This window comes from Toxorhynchites rutilus, chromosome 3, assembly GCF_029784135.1.
Source record: "Toxorhynchites rutilus septentrionalis strain SRP chromosome 3, ASM2978413v1, whole genome shotgun sequence".
NCBI lineage: Eukaryota > Metazoa > Arthropoda > Insecta > Diptera > Culicidae > Toxorhynchites > Toxorhynchites rutilus.
The window spans coordinates 283597336-283619684 of record NC_073746.1 but is presented as its reverse complement, the minus strand read 5'-3'; the positions used below and the strand labels follow the sequence as shown (position 1 = coordinate 283619684).

At 37.8% G+C, this 22349-nt stretch overlaps 2 long non-coding RNA genes across 2 annotated transcripts; one reads left to right on the top strand and one right to left on the bottom strand.

The window, feature by feature from the left end:
• The first annotated feature begins 11287 nt into the window (after positions 1-11287).
• On the top strand, positions 11288-12414 carry LOC129777975 (uncharacterized). The gene is made up of 3 exons (XR_008743337.1): positions 11288-11440; positions 11500-11936; positions 11993-12414. It is a non-coding gene; the product is annotated as an uncharacterized LOC129777975 (long non-coding RNA).
• Positions 12415-12958: 544 nt separating this feature from the next.
• LOC129777000 (uncharacterized) lies at positions 12959-14148 on the bottom strand. Its single transcript, XR_008743185.1, has 4 exons — positions 13883-14148; positions 13515-13798; positions 13394-13427; positions 12959-13332 (listed from the first exon to the last, which is right to left on the bottom strand). It is a non-coding gene; the product is annotated as an uncharacterized LOC129777000 (long non-coding RNA).
• Between the last annotated feature and the right edge of the window lie 8201 nt (positions 14149-22349).

The following is a 22349-nucleotide window of genomic DNA, read 5'->3' as shown; positions in this document are numbered from 1 at the left end:
TGAGGCCATTGACTCCGAATTTCGGTAGTAAATTTTAATAATCTCAACTCGCTGTTCGATCGTATATCTTTCCATTATTAAATGTGCAAACCTTACTGAAGAAAAATGTCAAGAGAGCGGGAAAAATATGGCGTCGTTTGCTGTCTCTATCAATCTACTTTTGTAGCGTCCCTATTGAAATACCCTTTACAGATTGGACGCATTTTGGCTTGGATACCGAATAAATTACGATCATTTGCACTGCATGTTTTTGTACGTGGAAATTTGTTTCAAAAAGCAAATAAATAATAGAGGATCAATGAAGGTTAAACATTTATGCGTCACGCCTGATTTGTCATCTGTTTCAAGTCGTTCCCGTTCATTATGGCTCACAATCGACAAGTGAAGGACAAACCCTTCGAATAGAAACTGCTGGCCATACATTGAACATCTTTTTCATAATCATTACCGTGACATTCCGTCGGTTATGGTTGCTCCGTTGGAGCCCATAAATTGTAATCGCATTCAATCATTTTTCACAGAAAAGATTTATGCCGCAACTGTTGCGTTTGTCTTTCTATCACAAGGCCACGAAAGGGTCCAAAATCAGTTGCAGCCAGCAGACGAAGTTAATTGACACAGTCATGTATAAAATTCCGCGGAAGATGCGCTCTGCTACCGTTACAGATTTAATTGTAATTCTCGTTTCGCTTTGATCGCAAGTTTCTGTTCAACACCTGTCACGCTCTGCCGATGAACTGGGTGAACTGGTATCATATTTCGTGATTTCTTTATCTGATTAGCGTAGATTTCTCTATGGTGCGGGTGTTAAGAACCATCTTCGGCGGTGTACAGGAGGACGGCGTATGGAGGCGATGGATGGACCACGAGCTCACGCGACTCACCGGCGAACCCAGTATCCAGAAAGTGACCAAAACTGGAAGGATACGCTGGGCAAGACATGTTACAAGAATGTCGGACAACTATTCTGCGAAAATTGTGTTCATCGGAATCCGGCTGGTACGAGACGACGAGGAACACAACGAACAAGGTGGTCAGACCAAGTGGAGCATGACATGGTGAGCACGGAATCGGAGAGAGATAGCCACGAACCGAGTTAATTGGAGAAAAATTGTGAATCAGGCCATGTTGTAAGGACGTTAAGCAAAAATAAATTTAAAAAATATTTCTCTCTAATCTATGACATTTTTAATACACGACGTTGGAATTTTCTCTCGGACAACAGATAGGATTCCTAAAATTTCGTTTAAACATATTGCGACGAACCTTGTCTAATCCATCAATTATTTCTTTTTAATCTTATTTTATTTAACCTGAATCAACACTTATTTTTGCTGCAAACGTATAATGATGATATTGGACTTATGTGAATTAGGTGAAATTGAGAAAGTATATTCGCAAAAAAAAACAAATTTTTATTTTTCAAAATTTTGTATAGTTTGATAAATCTGAAAACATCTTCCAATGTGCATCGCAGGCTGATTAATGCAAGTTTGGCAATAATACGTTGTGTAATTTTTTAGTAATTTTACTATATTTTGATTTGACTTCTTAAGACATTTCAAAAGAAAACTGTTTCAAGAAAGACGGCTGAAATAAGTCAATTCCCCGTAATCAGCGAAAAACTTTAATGTCACATGAGAGGGGACAGCCGAGTACAAAGGGTCATGATCAAATCCATGTCCAAACATGCTCCAGATATTTTACTGTATAACAACCTTCCATTTAGTTGGAAGGTTTAGGTTCCATATAGATTTGCCTTCTGGAATTCATGGGACCTTTGATGATAATATGCTCATCTTAAAATTCAATTCAAAAGATTACAACGTTATTACAAAACAAAATAAAGTAAACTAAAATAAAGTTATTGAAAATAATTGAAAATGTTTTTGACAAAGTTGCAAAGTAGATACCAAAACACTTTTTCACTTTTTTCTAAGTTACTTTTTATAAATTATTTCAGGAAACTTTCTATGTTTCCGTTTTTTCTCTGTTTGTCCACTAATGTTCTATACAGTATTGACTATATCCTACAACTATAAGTGACTATAAGTTTATCTATGATTAGGCTAGTGAGCATACCCAAAAAACACCTAGTCCAAACATTGGTAGTATGTACAAAAATATCAAAACTCTCAAGTTGGGCTTCTCGGATTATTACGTGCAGCAGCATCACTGCGGGAGGAATCCTAACAATTTATTCTGTGCAAAGTTCTCCCTCTCAAAGTTCGACTGCTGCCTGCTCGAAGTGGAAAAAATGAAAAATAAGCTAGACAGCATAGCAGCTGTCTGGCCCCACACCAAAACAAGCTTTTTGATCAGGAGATTCTCGAATCTACCGAAGTCATCTACTTGGATGGCAACAGCAATACTGGCTTCCAAGAGTTGAAGGTGAAATAGGATGTTTTGTTTTCTTGTCGCTCTCGCGTGTGCTGATTCGTGTAACAGTCACCCACAGGGCTCGGCAAAGTCATATTCAACCGAGGATAGGCAGAGGACTATGAAGAAACTAATTTCAATTGGAAATGAGTTTTGGCTTCTTCCAGCAGTTTCTCCGTCAACATGACTCAACAGTCATTCGGGCGTTTAGTTGCTATCTCACTCTACGCCTCGACTATCGCATTTCATTCTTCCCTGTCGAATGGACTTCAATGCATATTGAAGTAACTCCCCCAAAAAAGAATTGTTTCTCTCTCTCAGGTATCGATGTTTGAGTTCAAAGTGGTTTGACATATACTACAGATGAGCTAGGTTTTTGTTGTATCGTACAAAGAAAATTACTCACACATATAAAATAGCGTGCAATGTTGTGTTCAGAAAGACTGACAAATTTGTGAATTTTGTTGATATAAACCCGTTTTTCTGTATGTTTTTTTTTTCACAAAATTGAACTCGGAGACAAAGTGAACTTAAATCTTGTTCAGAATTCCTCTTAAAATGCACGCTATTTACCAATATTAACGCGAGGACCTTTAGAGCATAACTGATAACTGTGATAACTGTCTAAGTTCTTTGGTTTGAGTTCACGGTGGGTAGGCAATAAACCGTCCATTAATGGTGTAACTACTTTTTTGCATCAGAAATCATGTTTTCTTTTCACTTTATATGGACGTAAAATGAGATTGTGTACGCGGGTAACAAGATTCATGTCAGGGTGAGCAGAAATGTGGATTGAAGTCAGGTTGGATGAAGAGGCAGGTATTCATTAGTCACGTCAATTAAAATAACCATTGAGTCGAAAAGCTTCGAAAGCTGTCCTCTAGTGAACGGAGTACTCTGTTCTTGTTGACTAATAGAAAGCTTGATCATAGAAAATTGATGTACCGAATGGATAGAACCGATGGTGAGAGCTGTTTGTTCTGTAACATTGGATGCGAAAAATTAGAACACAATCCGAGCGAGTGCGTACGGTTGGACCCAGCTTGGAGACTACTGCAGCGGAAATCAATTACTCTGCTCGATGGATGACGCAGACTCTGAATAGGGGAGCTTTTGATAACTCAATTGAGGAGCATACAAAAATAAAAATAAATTCTAATTCTTAGAATGTTTGTAATTATTATTATGCAATGTAATAACGTAAATGATGTAGCTCGTTTAGAATTTGAACTCGAAATGACATTCGAGTAATTATTTTTTCAAACTTTTAGCAATGAACTGTTTGAACATTGACAAAAAAAACAGTCATCCTCGCACTCAACGCTCGTCAATTAATTTTCTAGTCAATTCAAATAATGTTGACGGCGAATGCCGTCCTAGTCATGATCCTAGTAGAAGCGAAACTACTGAGTGGAAAGTCGATTTTCATTTTTCATCTTCGAAGATTTCGGGCCCTGGTCACCCTTATTCTTGTCTACGGCCGTATCTGACTTTCGTTCGAACGATTTGATTCAAACAGTTTCGAAAAATATATTCTTGTTCTCGTAGTCTTTCTCAAATTGATTTTAACATTTCCATTGACTTCACCGTTGCAGTCTGTGCTACTGCTTCGCCATCGGAATCTTCCCGCTCCAAAATATATTGATTCAACTTGTGTTGCTGGTGATTCACAGACAGCATTTAGTAGCAAAAAATCGGAGTGCTAAATTACATCAGTCTTTACAATACGTTATAATTGCTGGCGACAAGTCTCGAAGCAATTCTTTGAATTCTCGGTTATCTACTCAGCTATGTAAGAAAACGACAAAGTCTTTACTTGGTTACTCCTGCACACTAAAGTTCGCTGGTTATCAAGAGGGTCTGGCTCAGAAAGATTTTCAGCTATTTTTGAATCTGTATTGGAGTTTTTACAAGAATTTTCTTTCTGATTTTGAAAGAAAATCTGAATATTTGCGAATACGTCGAAATTTCATAAATAACTCTTTAGTAAAAAATTCCGGGGACCCTGAAAAGATTTAACGGCTTGCGTGGTTTTGTAGAATCATTTCGAGAAGCAACGATTCTTTCTTGCCTTTGCGAGAACAGTACTCTAACTGATCATATGTCGCAATTTATTTCTTTATATCAATGCACGCATTGCACTGAGTATTTAACGAGAGGCATCTTCCGTGCATCGCCATTCAACAAGCATCAAACACGCGTCTAACAGATGCACGCAGTTGCAGCGAAACATTGCGAGAATGACCGTTTATGAAAAATCGTTTCTCGACTATCGGTCAAAACCGTCAGCAAAGCTAGGAGTTTGTTGCATCCGAACAGAGCCGATGCACACGAGAGCAAATACGAATGGCAACTAAAAGTATCGAAGGTGGGCTATTCACATGTACAGGGTCGAACAAGTTTCGCGCAACGAAAACAATCAACACACACAAAGCCAAACACTGATGGCACACTGATGAACACATTTGGCGCATTTGCTTCAAGACGATGTTCTATTATCACTCACTAATGTATTCATTACACTCACTAATGCATTCATTACAGAAGGATTTTACTGAGAGGTTTGAGGAACTCCTAAATTTACAAATTCCTCAATGGATAATAAATCTGTACAGTATCTCAGCCATGGAAGGAGCCAATGTGATAATGCAAGAAGAATTGCTTACCATCAGCACAAATGAGAAGCTTAAGCCGATGTTCAACCAAGGCTATCAGAAGTTCTGGTTGCAACGTAACATTGAAACATAGTATCCTGCATTGTGGAACGTTGCTGAAAAATACCTTATCGATTTTCCATCATCATACCTTGTCGAAAAAGGCTTCAGTGTGGTAACAAACATTTTGAAAAAATAAAGAAACCGATTGAAAATCAACGAACGCGAAGATTGAAGGCTTTAACTCACCAATATTGAACCCGATTTAAACAGATTGGTAGATAGTCATCAGGTTCATCAATCACACTGTATTTTGCATGTAATTCGTATGAATAAATATTAGTTACACTTGATATTTACTGAATTTTATGTCTATTAATTTTGTTGAATTTTGATCAAAAAATGTTGGCAAGTTTATTTACTCAAACAAACACAAAGTTTTCAAATTGGTAACTATGTTGTATGTATAAGAAAGAAAAAACAAGAGATAGCATTTGTAAAGAAATTTGGCTATAGAAAAATAAATTAAGAATCCCTGGATTAAACTATCCAAAATTGGAAGCATGTTTCCATACATAATTAGCTGTCAATAACGAGAAACTAATGCAGCAGCGAGGTACAGTTTGTATATACCGATGCGTATCGGGCGCATTATGACCACAACGTCATATTTCGACGGGAAGATGTCTTTCACCTTCAGTCGGTCCTTCTGGGTGATTGCCTGCTGCTCAGTCACGGTCGTCCTCGACTGCCGCATTAATAGTTCGATTTTGGCTAGGTACTTATTCACCGTTATTCACATATAACACTGATTTTTTTTCTGTATACAACACGGTTGCTATGATTGGCGATGAATATGTTAAATTGCCACCAGGTGGCAGAATAATCATATAAAAATAGCTGAACTGCTCTCCTAATGCCAAACTCTCAATTTGGACCTGTATTGACCCATTCCAGTGTGACGTGATAACGTTGTGACTCACAAAAACGGTTTTTTCGTTTTCATATATAATTCACACGATTTCCAAATAGTAAACGATTTCAAAGTAAAATTGAGAAAATTTCCTTCAAGAGTCTTCAGTTAGAAAATATTGGCGTAAAAGATGAGCAGTTTTTATGCCCATTTTAGAAAAAAAGCTTCAAGCTCACTAAAAATTTTTTAGTGAATTGAACACTTGTTGCCAGTTCAATACTTTTATGACGTTTTTACGGTTTCCGACTTTTGAACTGTTGTATTTTCAGTTCCGTTTCAAAACATATAAATGAACTTTGTTCTGTGAGTTGTCAACAAAAGGTGAACATGGATTCCCGTCTATTCAGTTTTTCATAAAACTCGCAAAAACTTTGCAAAAATCAGCATGCATTTTGAAACGTGACAACACGCTATGTGCGGAAAAACAGTCCCCAAAAAGCGTTGAAACGTCATAAAACGAATAAGGTGTATTAAATATGAATTTCACTGTATTGTAGCAACCTATATACTATTTTTATGTTTTTATTACTCTGAATACTTCTCACTTTCTTGTGAAAACCCCTTTCTCCTTCCAAAGGTCCATCCTATAAGGGAAGGTGGTCCTAACCCAAGAGGTGGGAGGAAGGAAGGTATTGTATTATAGAGACTTTAAACTTTTGCAGTTCATTCGTCTCTAGCCTTGAGAAAGGCCCTTTGAAAACTCTACTCTACTCTACTCCAGCGATACCACCTCCGCCCTCTTGCCTTGAGAAAGGCACTCGATCCCTCGCCGTCCAGCTCGTCCAGCAACGATGTTGTCCAGTCGGTGTCCACACAAAGAATGGTTGAAAAAAAAATGACAAGAGGTGGATCTGAACCTACTCCGCTTTATATCTCAGGAAGAATGCTTCCTACAGAATTTTCAGTTGTGTCAAATGAAAGGTGTCACAAAGCTGACAATTTGATGATTTCGATGCATAAAATCAAATTCGTTTCAAAGAATTTATGCTATAACCTGTAATAACGTTTTATATAATTTTCTCTTAAAACTAGATTTGAAATTCGATTCTTTGGTGCATAACCTCATGGAATGGGTCATGTCAAGCACCAGGATCATTGGGAAATTGTTATACATTCATCTTATCCATACCAAGTGATAACCAACTGTTCCAGTCTATGGAAAGGCGTGGTACACAAATTACGTAACGCTAAAAATTCGGTTTTTATGTAACAAAAAGTAACGGAAGACAAACCCCCGCCCCCTTAAGTTACGTAACGCTAACATAATCTGTGCAAAAAGTCAAAGTTTGAAAAAAAATCCTCATATTTTAACTTTTATTAAGTTATGAAAATATCAACGTAAGAAATCAGACATCTGCCCAAGTCGGAATGAAATTTTCATAGGGAAGTGACTTCGGAAGAACTTTCGACAAGTTCAAAGAAGTTCGAATAAACATAGACGGAAAATTAATGCTCACATGGTGCTTCCAAACCATCTGGCGTTTAGCTGAGAGGAACATGATCTGGTAAAAATGCAGTTCGTGAATTATGATAGTCGAAGCCCGAAGCTACTTTGTTGAACAGACGCTGTGGTCCTTGAATGGCTGAGTTGCATCGATAGTTAGTACGGCGGAAAGGTACTCGAAGGAAGGCATGGTCCCGACGATTTCGAGGTTGCACTTGGAGATTGATGTTTTCTAGTATCACTGGTCATTCCGTTCTAGCCGTCAGGTCGTCGTATACCAGTAAGGCACTGATGAGAGCTCTCCGTACGTGTAATGTTTCAATACTGATTAAAGTCTTGTCCAGTTAGAATCCGTACGGAAGAAATCATTTATATCTCGGAGATAGAATGACATACAAAAAAGAGTGATCAACCAAAAGAAAGATATATTCTTGCACTTTTACAAAAAAATGTCCTTAAAATTATTTTTCTTCATTTCTGATGAAACTTCTCACTTTTCTGGTGATTCCTCCCATCAAACGTTGCACAGCGGCAGTGTCGACCTCTGTGGCCAGTTTTTTCCAGAATCTGGTCATCCCTGCAGCGTCCCGAGCCATTTTTCCGGTCTTCTTTAGCTTCCGCTTCATAATCGCCCAATATTTTTCAATTGGGCGGAATTGGGGGCAGTTTGGTGGGTTGAACTCCTTCTCGATAAAATCCACCCCGTTGTCGCGGTACCACTGGAGAACCTCCCGGCTATAGCGGCAACTCGCTAAGTCAGACCAAAACTTAACGGGACCATTGTGTGCCTTTATGAAAGGCAACACACGCTCCTTCAGGCACTCTTCCTTGTACAATTTCGAATCCATGGTCTTTGTAGTGATGAAAACCGGCGTCTTCGCACCACAGGTGCATATACCCTGCCAGATCATCATCTTCTTGGCAAATTTGTCCATGAACATGAACTTGAATTTGGCGGGGACATCGCCTCGTGCCGTGGAAAGATAAAATTTTTGTCCCGGAAGTTGGCCGAAGTCCATTTTTACATAAGTTTCGTCATCCTGGAGCAGGCATCCATGGTACTTCGTTAGTACCTGATAATACAACTTACGAGCGCGAGTTTTCGTCACTAGACTCTGCTTCATCGTCCTATTTGGTTGCTTGATTGCTTTGTAGGAATGAAGTCCAGCTCGGTGAATGATTCGTCGAACGGTACTACGAGCGGCACCGTATTTCTGAGCGATATCATGTTCGGACAGTCCAGGGTTTGCTCTGACGGTTCTCAACACCTTCCAATTCAGCTGACGATCGTAGGTTCCGCTTCGACGCTTCTTTTGAACCGCCCGGTCCACGCTGTTCCGCTCGCGGAATCGTCTGAGCACATCACATACGGTAGTTTTAGCGATATCCAACTGTTTCGCGATCTTCGCACCCGACCACGTTGGATTGTCAACGTGGGTGTGCAAGATTAATTTTCTTCTTCTGTCTTCCATGTGGAATAACTCCGGACTTACGGCACGAAAAAATTTGAAACTTTTACCACCAGAAGAGGAAACATTTGTAAACAAACCGCTGTAAAAACTTTCTTGCAGCGGCCACTGACTGTGCCGCTGTAAAATGTGCAACGCGTACGGATTCTAACTGGACAAGACTTTAGTTGGCATCGGCACTCATAACTTGGTAGTTGATGAGGGTTGTTCCATGGCAAACGCCATAAAGCGAATGGAATGAACCGCTTCTGCATGGCTTCGATTCTGTTGACTCCATTCTGATAATACGGATTCCAAATCGCTGAACAGTATTCCAGTGTAGAGCGAACCAAAGCACAGAATAACGATTTCAAGCAATGGACATCGGTGAAATCTCTCGCAATTCGCATAATGAAACCGAGGTTACGGGAGGCTTTACCAACGATGTAGTTGACATGAGCTTTGAAATTAAGCTTGCAGTCCAAATAAACGCGTAGATCCTTTATACAGTCGACTTTGACTAGCTGAACACTTCTTTCCTTCTTGAGAAAGTGATCGTGGAGCACTTGCTTGGATTCAGTGTCATACGATTGTCTACGCACCATTTCTGGAAAATATCCAATTGCCGTTGGAGAAATAATGTGTCACTCTCAGACCTCACGGGGAAAAACAACTTCAAATCGTCGGCGAAGGAAGGCCGGGGTCCTTCCAGTACAAGATTTACATCGTTGAAGTATTTCAAGAATATCAAAGGGCCTAGATGACTTCCTTGAGGTATTCCTGATGTTGCTGAGAATTCATCAGAAAGACAATCGCCAATTTTCACCGTGAGGGAGCGTTCGATCAGATAAGATTTCAGCCAATGCAAAATATTTCCGCTGAAACCAAGCTTATCTAACTTTTGCACAGCAATATCGTGGTTGATTTTGTCGAAGGCAGCTGACAGGTCTATGTAGACCGCATCCGTTTGGGTCAAACCATCGGATATTCCATCGAAAGCGTATGTCGTGAAAGAAAGAAGATTCGTTGTGGTAGATCTATTCGGCATGAATCCATGTTGATCGATGGAAATGTAATGCCTACAGTGGGAAAATATCGGTCCCATAACCAAAAGTTCAAAAAGTTTCAGAGCAGAGATTCCTCGATAAATATCAGCGTTCCTTTTGTTCCCTTTTTTGAGAATCGGAAAAATGTATGCTCTCTTCCAAGGGAAGAAGGGAAGATACCCGCTGACAAGGAAAGACTGAATAATTTTCGTATTGGAGACAGCAATCCAACAGCACATTTTATTAGAATTATTGCTGGGAATCCATCCGGTCCAACGGAGGTTGAGGATGTCAGTCTGTTGAAAGCTGATTGTAGCGTTGCATCATCGACAGCTATCCGGAAAAAAACAGTTGTTCTGAAGTGGAACGCTTCTTGTGGCTGCAGAGAGTTGATCTTGTGAAAGACTCTCATGTGCGAAAATACTTGAAAACTTAGCTGAGAAAAGGTTGCAAATCCCTTGAACATCAGACGCGCCTTGTTTGTAGTAGAACATAGATGACGGAAGTCCAAACTCTTTACGTTGCTCATCGACGTATTTCCAAAATGATTTAGGATTATTTCGAAATTTTCGTTGAACCCCACGTAGGTATATCGCATGACTTCGCTTACTTGCTCTTTTGTACTGATAGTTTAGTCGCAGATAATATTGCTTGAAGGACGGGAGATAGTTTTTCGAAAATTTCCTGAGTGCAGCCCTCGAATTTCAGTGGTTTGCCACGGTTGGTGGGTAGATGAACGTCTGTTTTTCTTAGGAACATGCCTGTCAATTAAGTAACTCATGATGTTCGTGAAAGTTTTAACAGCGGCGTCTACGTCGTCTTTGTCCAAAATTTCATTCCAGTCAATATTCAGAAGCACACTATTTATGCTACTAAAGGCATCCGCACCAATGCGTCCCCACAATCCAATCGACGAAAAAAACATCGACCTAACAACGACCGTAACGCTGTTACCTATTCACGATGACGACGATTAGGTATCGACATCTGGATACGGCATTAGTTTGTATGACGCAAACTATTCTCTATCATATTAGTCGGCCCGAATCAGTTTATATTTGCTAAAATTTGTATGAAATTTTTTTCTTGGCATAATTTTTTCTACTTAAAGTACGTTGTCATGACCCTAATTTGAATTATTTTTTATAGACGTTCAGATATTCTCAAAAAAACTTGTCATTATAATATAAAATTATCTCAAAACATATTTTTTATGACGTTTTTTCACCACTTGCAGGCAATTGTGATTTTCGCTTACATAGAGTACTAATTTGATTTAGGAAAAATCATGTTCATTCATAATTTTCATTTTAAAAGTGTATTCATTCCTTCTGCAAATCCATACTGTCATGCCTATTCCCCAATATCGCCAACGCGGATAGTTCGTTAGGCGAAAATACTGAATAATTAAACAAGCCAAATGGCATCACTGGTGGTTCTTTTTTCCACTCCGCTAAACTGTCATCTCAAACAAAAACAAATGGATTATACAACTGGTGAGTATGAAATATATTTCGGCTTTCTAATTATTAATTATTTTATCTTGTCTTATCAGCTATGAATACATTCGACTCGTTTGCTTCCATCAATCGGTAAGTGAGAAAGATGATTTCTCCCATCACCACAGTGCGGATTTCCACTTCTATCACAGCAGCCAACAACATCCGTTTTCCTGCAGCAGTAACCTCCAACCCCTGTTGGCAATGCCGGGGGACAGCATTAACAGCAGCAGCAGCAGAATTTGACCATGGTATGGTATTGCGAAAAACTTTCCCCATTAGAGGTCCCGTGCTTCGCGCACATTCAAAAATCCTCTTCAGACACGAAAACTCAACGACAAGGAGGTATTTATCAACTCGCTCAGCTGAATTACCACCCGGAGGAACCCGAATGCACTGATTCCGTTGTATAGTAGAATGAAAATAGGCGAGGTAAGCGAACGTAATCGCATGATATTTTAATGTTCGCATTTTTATCCGGATCATACAACTGGTGAGTAGGGAATTCATTTCTGCTTTTCACTTACTAATCATTTTATTTTGTTTCAGCTATGAATGCATCCGACTCAATCAATCGGCGAATGAGAAAAATGATTTCCCTCATCACCACATTGCTTATTTCCACTTCTGTCACACCAGCCAACAGCATCAGCTTTCCCGCAGCAATATCCTTTAAGTCCAGGGTGCTATTCCGGGGAACAGCATCAACAGCAACAGCAGCAGGACCTGGCCATTGATAGTATTTCGAGCAATTTTCCCCATCGAAGATCCCGTGCTTCACGCACATTGAAGAATCCTCCTCAGCCACATATCTGTGTCATCAAGGGCAAGGAGGTATTCATCAATGTACTCAGTCGGATTTGAATCGTCAATCCAGATAACCCGGATGCACCGATTCCATTATATACCTTATTTTTTCATTATACATGGTTTTTTATTATTTTTTTTTTCAATAAAATGATTAAAATCGATCAATGTATTTCCTTTTCATTTTCAATAACAAACCAATACAAACAAGCAGCAAGCAGTGCTGGGGGCAGCGCTGCGAGCAGGTCGACGCCTTGCACATGTTGGCGAAAAAGTGGCATCAAGTTGTTCGATGAATGCATATGAAAGGTCGATAACTCGATTGCAAGGTGGCAGCATTTGAGGTCGATTGTTGACATTTCATCGACCCGATCTTGGCAGGCAAAACGGAATGTGGGGATCGTTACAGACATTTTGACAACCCTCCCCACTCTACTTTGTTGTGTCAAATTGGTCCCAGAAAATGGTGTCGCCGTCGGTACCGATATCGTGCCATTTTGCAATGATTTTGTCGACTTATCCTTCGTATTAGACAACCAAAGACAATCTGGCACCACGTCGACCGAATGCAAAACAGCTCGACCCTTTTTATGGCTTTATACGTATTCAAGAAACATGAAATAAAAAATAAAGAAAAAGCCGATGCATACAAATAATTTTTATATTATAATTATTTACAATTCTTATAAAAAAATTATGATCCTAACGTTGAAAATACAGAAAATAAAATAGTTTTGGAGTTTGTACGTAATTACCGCTCTGGAATCCTGAGTGAAAATATCTTCGACAATATACTTATGAATATATCTGGACAACTCGACATCTCGGGTGCTAGTTGATCACTACTAATGTGCCAAAGTCATTTCCAGCATTTGTATCAGGTACAAATTACCTCGTCGGAACTATCGTCGCCATCGAAACAATTGTTCTACAGCGACAGTCGAAGCATTTAGTATCAACAATTGGAACGGATTCGGTACCGTGTTACGAGTCCAATTTGCTGTTCGTTATCAAGGATATTGTAATAATTTTCTCCCCGGCTTGTACAAATAGGACGTTCAGCGGTGTCAACCAGAGTACATCTTGAACGTTGATAGATTTACAGATTTACATTGAGACCTGATAATCATCGAAGCACCTTACCCGCAATCCAGTGGTATCTGATTTCCTTCATAGCCTGTAGATGTGTTTTAAGGGTTGAGAATCAATTGATTGGAAAAACTTATCGATGAAAATTTTCACTACTTATTGGAACTGAACTTACCTGTAATTTAACGTTGTATTTTACGTTGTAAATTACAGGTCTCATCCACTTAAAGTCGCGAACAACAAAGTTTAATCCCTTAATGCCAAAGTCGTTAATGTATTTAATGACAAAAAAAAATCGTGCCCATTCGGGTGTGTTCGTCAAGTGAAGATTGCCAAATTTGATTAATCATCATGGATAAGCATAACAAACGTATTCTCCGGATTCTTAAGTTTGTTGCTGGTGATTGCGCTGAGATATGCTCGTTTGTCCAGTTTGATCGGCAATACTTCCAACAAAGTCTGTAACGGGAGATGAGAATCTGCCGAGTGTTCCGTACATTGCCGGAAGTCGCTACATTAATGCATAATAACATAAATATTTACCATCGAAATAAATTGAGCTCTTATCTCTTCTAGCCCACTTCTCCATCCAACGGCCGAGCAGAACTAGACACTCATCGTTTTGGTTTCGCTGCATTAGCCACCACTACATATTCCTTCAACCGCTAATGTTTCCAGTTGCGTTCGCCGATGCTGTTCGTTCGATGCTGTCCGCCGTTTCCACATGAAGCTACGCATATGCTTTTTCTCGGCCGTCCACATAACTTGCGCATCTTTTTCTCAATAATTTCTGCCATCAAGCGGTTAAATTTATTACCTAAAATAAAGATAAAGTTTCGAAGGTTAGAATAATAAAAATATTGTTTTATTACCTGTGTGTATTTTGATTTATAAATTTATATGAAGGTTCATTGTTTGCTTGCTTCCGAAGAATGAAAATCATGGTAATATTGACCGCACTGAGAAGTATTTAAGTTGTAAATCAAGAACACAAAAACCGAACTGGTATTTGCGACTGTTTTTTTTTTCAATTCGGAAGTTGTCGTTTGCGTGTTGACAGTTTAGCGAGAAAGAGAGAGGCTATCGCCGCAGTGATGCCATTTCGTTCAGTACAAATAATTGTGTACAATTATAGCTAAAACTGTGGGCAGTTCTGCTTGCGGAAGGCATGGCGGGGTAAGATTCCAGCACTTTTGTAGCACTTTTCATCGCTCGGTCGACACCGTGCTTATAACCGCTCGAAAAAAGATGAAACTACCCAGCAAACATTAAATCGTATAATTTTGCACGTGCCAAGTCTTACAAGAAATCCGAATAAATCATAATCGCATATAATATCAATCAAAGTATGTATCGTGTATATTTGAAATCGCATAAAATGTAAAAACTCGATTTTATATACCATTATCAAATTAAGTCGCATATCGGTATAATAAACATCAATTTTATGATGTACATTGTCGTAAAATATATTTAATCCGCATCATATGCGTATATTACGCTGATGCAGTTTGTGTGTCGTATAAGCGTATAATTTAAATCGATTCAGTACTGTAGAAAATCGTGTTGCATGCTGAAGAAAATCATGAAACAGTAAATCATATTAGATCCTAATAAAGGATATATTACATCATATTGAAATGTCAATGAAATGCTGATGCACTCGAAAGTTTTAACCGCTGTTGAATTAAATTGCAGATAGCCGCGCGAGATGATAATCCAGACGACCGGAGTTCGAACCCATATCGGAGCAGTTTTCACCAAACATCAATCTGTGTCATTTTAAACATTCATATTCCACTCCCAACACAAGTCAATCAAACAATTATTATTTCTACAAACATAAATACTCATATATAAAAATGGCGGCTATAATAAACATTTCACGAAAATATTTTGCGCCATTTGTTTTTTTTTCTATTTCTGTAATAAATCGTATATGAGTATGGTAAAAGTCGCTATTATAGCCGGTCAAAGTTGCATATTCATCCAAACAAATTCGGTAAGCATTTGCCATGTATGTATATGGCCTCCACTTTTGCATGCATATGCCAGTTAGGCGCATTATATGCCAACAAAATTTTAGGGCATATGATGTTATATATACGCTTGTTATGCGATTTAATGTTTGCTGGGTAGGTCACCATAACGCAGCAACCCTACTGGTGGTTGCGGTTCAGGTGTGGGAAATAGTTATCTGCCTCTCGCGATAGCAACGACGTGTGCGCAAATCGACGAGTTAATAAATTGGCAACGGCTAAAACTCGAGACTAGAAACCTTGAATAGTAACGCATTGGTGAGGATGCCCTAATATCAGCATTTCTAAAATCGTAGTAGACAGCGATTGGAGCGACGCTGAAACTATTCGCAGAGACTGCCAGTGTCAAACATAGTGGAGGACGATGAGGAACCAATTTCACCAGAGAAGCTGGTGCTGCCAATAATATTGGAGCTTCGTTAAATTTATTCACAAAGCAACGATCAAGCATGCGACCGTTCTCATTGCTAACAGAATTGGTTTGCTGAAGCAAGTTAGAGCTGTAGCCGTCTAGTAAGGCGTTGGTACCCGCATGAAACGTTGACTGGGCCGAATCAGCGAACAGAAATCTTCCAGACCCTATTCGCCACTTGATATCTGGAAGATTAAAGTCACCAAACATAATAATTTCATCAGCTGGAAGCGCACGAGCAGCTATTGCTGACAGAGATTGTACATGCATATCGATTAGCGCGATATCTCGAATGCGATCAGGAGGAAAACATACAACGCAAATATACAGGACTCTATCTGTTAGCTCCATCGAAATCCAAACTTGCTCGACACACGACCATGCGTTTTCAACAAACAGCTGGGTTTTCAAACGTCGATGGACAGCTATCAGAACACCACCTCCAGATGACTTATTACTGTTGAACTGATTTCGGTCCGTACGGAAGACTTCGTAGTTTTGTCGACAAACTTGATTGGAAAGAGTACGGTTGTCGAGCCAAGTTTCCGTCAAAGCGATGATGTCGTAGTAATCGTCAGAACACGCGAGCAGATAATCGTTTATACAGGTGTTGATACCGCCTACATTCTGATAATATGCATGTATGTTCCTGAAAGGCGAATGAACATCAACAGGATGAAGATCCGTATTTTTGCGGAACAGGTGAACCCCCTTTCCGATCACAACAGGACCGGAACGACTCCGACGGCCGGATACATCTGGAAACACGACTGTGTCGAGCAGACTAGGGGTTCCCATGGTGTTTTTTACAATGCGTTCCGATTTTCGATGAACATTCCAATTGAGTTTATTAGCTGAGCAGAATTAGCTTGGTGATAAACGGGATCGCTGGAAATGGGACGGAATTCAGGAAGCGAAGAAGCGATATTATATCCGTACTTTCCGTGCCTGAATTAGCACATTGGAAGACCCTCTCACCAACGTGTCAAGTAGCGCAACCTCGACTCGCCTCCTCACAACCTTCTCCCTCAACTTCCCTTCTCACCGACTGTTTCAGTATTTTTCCAATAGGAGCCAAGAATTCTGTAAGAGAGGCAAAATGGAATTACCTTCGAAATGACAAGTTTCGAACAGAACGATATTTCACCTACATCGGATCTGTGCTAAATAAAGTCTTGAAATTTATGTGAAAATAACGGATTTCTTTTTCTTCTTTCTAATATTACAGGAACAATTTTTCAACGTTCATTCTATGGCGGCTAGCTAAAATTACAGTTTTCCTTATCACATGAAGAATTTTAATTGCTTGTTGTTTAACAAAGCTGTAGTTAATGAACCTTCTGGGAAAAATTAAATTATGAAGTAAACAATGTGAAGAAAAATTACTAATAAATTAAATTGGAAATTGTATTTCCCAAAATAACCAGCACTGTGTTTCGTCAGCTTTCACGTACACTCGTTTAATATTTCAGGTTAATGCATAATTTTAACATCAATAAGAAACAACACTCATAGGCATATCGAAGGTAGGGTAGAATTACCAGAGGCAAAAACTGATTTTATTTCCACAGAAAAGTGTGCACATTTGAAACGAAACTCGTTAGAGAAGCTGCTTAATAATTACCGGGCCGGTGGCCGTACTAATAATTATTCTCCACCTTATTCCGAACCATGTTATCATTTCTCATCCATAATAAGCTCCATAATGATGCAGGAAAGTGTCGAGTGTTGGTCATTCTTTTGACAAATCAACGACACATCCTACCGAGGAAGATACCCATCATGCTTGCTCTCGGTGTTTTCCGATTACGTTGTCTAGGGGCCGCAAAAAATCCCGGAGAAGAAAATTGGAAATTTATGCTGTGGCAATCATCCGTAGAAAAATGTTTATTCATTTGCTGGCAGTGAACTTTCCAGTTTGCGCAGAATGGGATGGTGTCGCACCATGATATGTTTTTGCTTAACCCGAAGCAACACTCACATCCACTCATTTTATTCCACTAAATTAGAGGAGGATTATATAGACAGAACTTGCTTTTATTTAAAATTCGGTTAGAATCGTTTTTTTTTTTGCTATATTTTGAATGTTGAAATAAATCCCACAGTTAAAGCCAGTTAACTCACATGAAGCGAATGTTATTGAGATTAAAGATTAAATTCATTAAAAAATCGTTGCTATTCGTCATTATTTTGAAAACTTGTTCGTTGAATGTGTTTGACAACCTAATACATTTTAATTATATAAAGGCATTTAAATTCATCGTTCGATGCTTCGACTAAAAATATTTGGTACAGTGTCATCGCTTAAAATAAAGTATGCCACAGTAAATAGACTGCATTTTTTTATGATTGTTCATATATTCTAGGTAATTTTTTTAATAAAATGGTGTTAGCGTTAAGAACTACTTTTTCTACGGACGATTTTGATCATTAGCATTAGCACAATAATCGAATCGAAAATACACTAGCATTTGTTTATCATGAATTGAATTGTTTGAATTAACGAAAATTGCAAGCATTCCCATTTTTTCATACATTGTGTCCTTTTGTTTGTTTATCTACCCACACCGCCAATAAAGAATAACTAATGCCTCGGCGAGGTATTGGAGGTATAGAGCAATTCCAAAGGAAATCGACAAATGATAAAACATGAGTATTTTTTATTCGAATGAAAGTTTGTATTCCTTTTGGGTTGGAGAAAATATGTGTTTTCCACAGCATTTTGGAATTTTTTGACTCAAGTGTAATTTTTGAAAAAGTCGTGTCGATTTTAGTAAGAGAAATCTTTGATAATTTATATCTCAAAAACTATAAGTCCTACCGAAATAGTGTCTTAGAAACAGTTATAGAGTATTGATGTTCAAACGTGAAAAAATATACACTGAGAAAAAAATGGAAAAAAATACTCTTTTTTTTTATTTACAAAAAAAACATATTTTTTTACATATTTTTAATTTTCTTCAATTTTTTTCATATGAAACAGAAGTAATGTAGAAAATCTGAAAAATGGGTATAAGATGGTAAACTATTTTTGACGAACTTTGTGGAACGAATTTCCATGAATTTTCGAAACTTCGAATGTTTGTATGTCAACCATCAATTATAGTTCTTGATATGATTAAAAATAAAAAAAAAGCTCTTTATCAATCTCCTTCTAAATGCAGCCATTCTCGAGATATTCAAGATATGATACAGCGCTCATTTTTATGTTTTAAAAAATAGGGTGACCAAAACTGTCGATGAAATAAAAAAACATGATTTTCTTATCTTCGTAGATAGAGGTAAACGTAGTTCGACAGTGTTGTAGCCCCAGTTATTTAAGACATCTTTGTAGAACACATTTTTCTATCTCTTGAAATAACTGATATAATGATTTTTTTCTAGGTTGCGTTAGAGTCACCATGAAAAAAACTGTTTTCATGCTCTAACTTTTATATTTAAAATTCTACATACAGACAATACTTTTAGAGCTTACTAATACAAACATTTTGCAATGTAGAACTTGTCAATATTTCAATTCCACTCAAAGTTATTGATATTTCTTCCCAAAAAATACGCTCTTTTCATTTGTTTGTCCTTCTTTCTGGGGCAAACATAAACAAAGTAAATTGGCAGCATTTGAAAGAGCATATTTCTTTCTACATAATTTAGAAAACTATTTTATTTTTTGTGTTTAAATAAATTAAAATTTAAATCAAGAGTTCTTGGGTGATAGACTATCAATAACTTTAAGTATGATTGAGATATTGACAAGTTCTGCATTGCAAAGTGTTGGTTTTAATAAGCTCTAAAAGTCGTACGAAGACAATTTTGATGAAGAATTTGAAATATAAAAGTTAGAGCAGAAAACTTCGTTTTTTCATGGTCACCCTAACGCAACTTATAAAAAAGCGCTAAATCGATTATATTGAAAGATAAAAAAAAGTTTAGTTCTACAAAGTTAATCAAAATAACTAGATCTACATTATTGTCCAACTATATTTATCTCTATCTATAAAGATAATAAAGTTAGATTTTCGATTTCACCTCAAAATTTTGGTTACCCTATTTCTGATAACATAAAAAAAAAGTTCTATCATGTGTAACCACTTTGTCGAAGACAGTTTTCGTCTAGAGAAGAAATATCCCCAACAAAGTTGTTTTTAGAGCTTTCAATCTAAGCTGTATTAGGGTAATCATGAAAAAACGGGTTTTTTACTCCACCTTTTATATTTAAAATTCTACATCAAAACTGTCTCCGTACGACTTTAAGAGCTTATCAAGACCAATATTTTGCGATGTAGAACTTGTCAATATTTTAATCCTGCTCAAAATTATTGATGGTTTTTCACCCAAAAACTCATGATTTCAATTTTAATTTACTCAAACACAAAAATAACATAGTTTTCAAAATCACTTATTATATAGAGTGAAATTTTTTCTTTCAAATTCCAATAACAAACATTCTGTATGTTTGCCCCAAAAAGAATGACAAACAAATGAAGAGAGCGTATTTTTTGGGAATAAATATCAATAACTTTGAGTGGAGTTGATATTGATAAGTTCTGCATCGTAAAATGTTTGTATTAGTAAGCTCTAAAAGTCGTTCAAAGACAGTTTGTATGTAGAATTTGAAATATAAAAGTCAGAGCAAGAAAACCGTTTATTTCATGGTGACCCTAACTTAACCTAGAAAAAAGGCGCTATATCGGTTATTTTAAGAGATAGAAAAAAACTTTGTTCTACAAAGATGCCTCAAATAACTAGGGCTACGACATTGTCGAACTATATTTACCTCTATCTATAAAAATAAGAAATTTAGATTTTTTATTTCATCGACAATTCTGGTCACCCTATTTTTGATAACATAAAAACGAGCGCTTTATCATATGTAACAACCTTGTCGAAAACAGTTTCTGTCTAGAGAATAACTGTCGAGCTCTAAATGCTAATTTCCACTTAAATACACCTCTTGGACCATTGTGCAGTGCTGCCACACGTACAGATTTATCTGGAAAGGTACATATTCTTTCATTATTTTTGGTACAGATTTTGTACGGTACAGACTATAGATTCTCGTCGAAAAGTACAAATTGGTACAGATTTTTTCCGCGTTGGAAATTTCTTACTATTTTGAGATTAAAACATTTCGCTAAACATTGTGACGTGCCGAAGGTACAGATTACCATCGAAAATATTCGTTGTAGAGAAAAGTCTATTTTATTAGCATGAAAACAATACTAATTTATTTACTACAAATACTACTTATACATTTGCAAGTCATTCGCCCCTGTTTGCAACTTAATAATATAAATAAATCATTCGTGGTTTCAAATCACACTTTCACTCCGGGTACCGAACAGACCAAATCATTTCCTATTGTTGATACCACACACAACGGTTTTGTTCAATACGAAAGGAACAATGAATGATATCGCAAACAGTGGAGCAACTTTGTTCGGTAAAGGTTCCACGTCGATTTTTATGGTGACTGGTGACTGGAGAGTGCTTCCGCATTTTTGCCAAAGGTAGATTGAAGTGGTTAAGAAATGTTGGAATAATGATGCTGGTAGAACGAAATACAACCGCCTGTATCCGAGTGTGTGTCAATTGCAAGAAAGTCCTCTACGATAGCGTTCGCGATTAATACTCAGAACTATGCGTACATTGGCAAATTACGACATAGCTGATATGCTTGTGTATTGTTCTCGCGAGGGCAAAAATGTATCATGAATCAACACTTTTTAACTGCTTATACAAAACCACGCAAACCATCGGTTATTTTCAGAACCATCAATGCCAGGGGAGATCTTATGCGAATTTGCGCCTTGTTTCTGGGTTAAAAGTGTTGTCAAATTGTTGCATATTTCAAACCGGATATGATGAAAAGGTATATTCCAGCGGTGAGAACTGAAAACTGAAAATGTAGTAGCCGTCGCCACTACACAATTGATTCGTTTCAAATATTCTGTTGCCGATTTGCGAAAGGTGCTGCATACAATTTTAGAATTCGTGGATTTTTTTTTGGAAAATTGTGTTTTTGAGAGCGTTGGAGATGTAAGTATGCTAAAACACGCCAAAAAACTACTATGATATTCAAAATGTTCAGTGTTTCAGTGTTACTCTAGACTAGAGATGGGCAAAACGGTTCATTTCAGTGAGCGGCTCAGAGCCGTGCGCTCAATGAAAAGAGCCGGCTCATTTGAGCGGCTCGACGGCTCTTTTCAAGAACTGGTTTATTCGGATATGTAAAGAATGGAAGACATAAAAAATAAGGTTTAAAACAATAATCAGTTCAGAGAAAAGTTAAAATATTACTCTACTGAAGATTTTCTCTGATATATTGCATCACATCTTCTTTATTTTTTTTTATTTATAAACATTATCTTTTCAATGTTCTCCGATGTAAGTCTACTACATCTTTCACTGCAAACTTGTCTTGCTTTCGGAAAAACTCACTCACATGGTACTGAAGTCGCCGGAATACATTATATTTTCAAAAAAAAAAGATAGAGACGCGGAGAGATAGATTTCCTGTCATTCCACCAAAACGAAGGGTCGCTTGGTCTCAGCAAATGTG